The following is a 4,085-nucleotide window of genomic DNA, read 5'->3' as shown; positions in this document are numbered from 1 at the left end:
TGTATCTTTAGTGTCAATACTGTTTAGTTTATGAACACTGTGCAGAAGATAAGAGTTTTGTGCATTTGTGGACAACCGGATTTAACAAAGTTTGATTTTTCTGCTTGTTCCACTGTTGTGACGTGTCCATCAATCAGATTCAAATCATATATGGAATAATAATAATATACACTGAAAAAAAAAAGTTGCTGGATTTGCGTAAAAAAGTTATGGACAGCGGTTGCACGCAATAAAATTATGTTTAGGCTTTGAAACTTTTTTCGAACCCCTCTACACATATTTTTCTCAGAACATGAACATCACTTTTTCATGTTGATGAAATTTGAACAAATCATGCTGAATATGCATATTTATCTTATGGTACCTTATCATGAAATGTATAAGTATGTATAATTAAATTTAATTGATCTAATTCTGTAAAAGAATACAAAAACAGTCTTTAGTTTTCCACAGTTCTGTATTGTCTTAAACAGAATCAAACACACAGAGACACAGGGACAGAGACACACAGTTTGGAGCTGGACAGTGTGAAGATTTATTCCAGTGAAGAAGCTCTGGTCTCTGCCTGTGGACACAGGAATAACACATGATGATCACATTCTGATGATCTACTCTGTTGTACATGTTTAAATACACTTAAAGTACTTATTACTACAATAATGGACCAGAACAGAAGAACAAGAACATTAGAAGTGTATCTGCAGAAACAAAACTCACCATGTGCTGCTTTTCTTCCTCTAAACACAGTAACAGGGAGGGCATCTGGTATAAAGTCTCCTAATGCCACATCACCTTGTACAAGTACGATAACAGTTTCAATAGGAAGTTCATTTTGAAAAAAATTTAAAATCATTTTAGTTGGTTTACTTACTTTGTTCATCTGTGGTCTGTGTTTTGTTGGTTCTCAAATATCTTCCTTTTTTCTGAAACATCAACTATAACATTCATGAACTTCCCCACAGCTCCAGCAGAGCTCTGGACGTCACTCTTTGTAGACGACTCTGGAAGCAACACATTCAAATCTTAGTACAAGTGTCACACTCTTGATGGACAGTCAAAAACAATTAGTTTCAAGCTGTCCTTACATTAACTCTAATTTCAAATAAAACAACACAAACATGTTTTAACAATGACGACATTCTAGGCCGGAGAAGCACATAATAAAATCTTTGAAAAGTCTTACCTCCAGATCAGTTCTCATAATCCTCCTGCTCCACACTGTGTGTCCTCTGCTCCTGGAACTGTCCTGTGTCCTGTTACATTTGAATTTTCCCTCCAAAAGTTTTGGGGAGGAGAATTCCAGAGGGAGGAGCCTCACCAGAGATTATAATAAAGTCATGTTTCCTCAACCTGATTAAAACATGCAGGTCTCACATCGGCCACAATCAAGCGATGTTTGTAAGATTTAAACATGCTGGACAGAGAAACGTAAAAATGTGATGTTATTGTCAAATTTGTTTTTGCAATTTGAGCAACCCCTCTCGGACCGTTTTTTCAGTGTATTACGTATAATAACATTGTATATTACTTGCAGGTCTTACAGCTTCCAAAAAATGGTAATATGCCTTTGGAAATAAGTTCAACTAGAGGTCTGCGAGGGACAGAATGTTTAGTCCCGCTCCTGCCTGCACAGTGCAGTCCCACTCCCACCCGCAAAGAATTAAAATTTTCAGTCCCACTCCCGCCCACAAATCCTGCAAGATGGGGACGTTCGCTTTCTTAAGCTCTATCAAACACGGAGAAGCAGAATGGAATTGTCTAAAACAGTGGTCCCCAACCTTTTTTGCACCACGGATCAGTTTTGTATCAGACAATGGTTAAATCCTGGCAAAATCCTGTTTTAGACCTGTCCTGCCCGGTCCACAAGGCCTATAGGAGGGGGGGTTCGCACTTTTGGTCCCGGCTCAGGGGTTGGGGACTCCTGGTCTAAAATGTGTGCCAGATTAGACCACATATGCAAATTTATGGTGCTTAAAATGTTTTTATTAATGCCAAATAAAATATCCAGCACAAATGATGTATGATAAGCATACATTGATCATTTGTATATTTTACTTTACATTCATAGTTAGTTTGTGGGGCTGTAGTTTATCATCCCACCCGCCCACTCCTTGCGTTGGATCCCGCTGCAGGACTCTAAGTTCAACCTCTGACTGTGAGAGAACGGCTTTTATCTTACAGACAAATCACTCAGCTGGAGCTTTCTGCTGCTCGAATGCTTGGAGCAAAAGTCAAAAAACATGTCTTGCTGGTTCAATTTGTTGACCTAAATGTATTGTATAGTTGTTACTTAGAGACATTTATTATAGTATAGATTCATAGAATGTACACAAAATGGATACCTTAGTTAAATTTTCGAGGAAATTCAAACCAGGACTTTTTTAAAATTTTTTATGTATGGTATGGAATGGTGATGGTGAACCAACCAGACATAGTGGTGGTGGATAAGCAACAGAGCAGAGCTGTGGTGGTGGACATCGCAATACCAAGTGATGGTAACATATTAAGGAAAAAGAAACACGAGAAACTAGAGAAATACCAGGGGCTCAAGGAGGAGCTGGAGAAGGTTTGGAAGGTGAAGGCATCAGTGGTGCCTGTGGTGATCGGACACTCAGGGCTGTAACCCTCAAACTGGGAGAGACTACAGCAGATATTGGGAAAAACAACTGACATCTCAGCCCAGAAAAGTGCAGTACTGGAACAGCAAAGATACTGACCAACCACCGTGGAAGGTGAGGAGCACTTTAAAAACAAAATTTGATATATATATATATATATATATATATATATATATATATATATATATATATATATATATATATATATATATATATATATATATATATATATATAACATATATATATATATATATATATATATATATATATATATATATATATAATGATGTGTTTCTCACCTTCCACTATGGTAGGTTTCTCACCCTCATTCTACTCGGGTCGTCTACCAGAGGCCTGGGAGCCTGAGAGTTCTGCGCAGTATCTTTGCTGTTCCCAGTACTGCACTTTTATGGACTGAGATGTTTGTTGTTTTTCCTGGTATCTGATGTAGCTTCTCCAGTTATTTAATTATTTATTGCAATTCAAGTTGTGCAAGTCTGTCATTTCAAGAGCTTGAAATAGTACAAAGGTAGGAACTGAACAGACAGAGGTTTAAAAAAAGAGCTAAAAGACACAAAACACAAGTCCAAGCTCTGCCAAAACTACCTCAGGAAAAAAGAACAAGATGGTAAACTTGAAAACATGACTCCAGACTCCAGACTTAAACCCCATGGAGCTGGTTTGGGATGAACTGGACAGAAGAGTGAAGCAACCTACAAGTGCCACACATTTATGGAAACTTCTGCAACAGACTTGGGAAGAACTTTCTGAAGATTTCTGTTGTAAAAAGAACGAGCCACGAGTGTGTTCAGCTGTTAAATCTGCCAAAGGAGGACACACACATCAATCAAAAGTTTAGAATATGTTTTGCTCAACAGTAAAAGTAAAAATCTGGAAAGTGTGGTGTTCTAAAACTTTTGATCGGTAGTCAGTGTTGGGAAGGTTACTTTTAAAATGGATTCCCCTACAGATTACAGATTACATACCCCAAAATGTATTTTGTAACGTAATCCATGAAATTACTTAAAGTGAGTAACATAATCTGAATACTTTGGATTATTTGATTTGCTGTAGAAAAGCAAAGACATAAGATGTTTTGTTTGCTAAAAGACAATGAAAAGCCCAGACTTTACTGAACCAAATAAAAAATATGATTGATAGAAGAGGAGGAGACATGTCCATGCAGCTTTAGACCTGGTTTAGACCTGGGACCTGGTTTAGACCTGGTTTAGACCTGTTTAGACCTGGTTTAGACCTAGTTTAGACCTGGTTTAGACCTGGTTTAGACCTGGGTTTAGACCTGGTTTAGACCTGGTTTAGACAAGTTTAGACCTGGTTTAGACCTGGTTTAGACTAGTTTAGACCTGGTTTAGAACAAGTTTAGACTGGTTTAGACCTGGTTTAGACCTTTAGACCTGGTTTAGACCTAGTTTAGACCTGGTTTAGGTTTAGACCTGGTTTAGACC

General features: G+C 37.7%; 1 long non-coding RNA gene across 1 annotated transcript; it reads right to left on the bottom strand.

The window, feature by feature from the left end:
- Nucleotides 1–492: 492 nt before the first annotated feature.
- Nucleotides 493–1,423, bottom strand: LOC129408982 (uncharacterized). Its single transcript, XR_008632212.1, has 4 exons — nucleotides 1,184–1,423; nucleotides 872–1,001; nucleotides 718–792; nucleotides 493–565 (listed from the first exon to the last, which is right to left on the bottom strand). It is a non-coding gene; the product is annotated as an uncharacterized LOC129408982 (long non-coding RNA).
- Nucleotides 1,424–4,085: the final 2,662 nt, after the last annotated feature.

This window comes from Boleophthalmus pectinirostris, unplaced genomic scaffold (genome assembly GCF_026225935.1).
Source record: "Boleophthalmus pectinirostris isolate CB_2022bp ecotype Guang Dong unplaced genomic scaffold, ASM2622593v1 HiC_scaffold_1, whole genome shotgun sequence".
NCBI classification, from domain to species: Eukaryota; Metazoa; Chordata; class Actinopteri; order Gobiiformes; family Gobiidae; genus Boleophthalmus; species Boleophthalmus pectinirostris.
The sequence above is the reverse complement of the archived record's forward strand: the minus strand, read 5'-3'. Positions and strand labels throughout refer to the sequence as shown.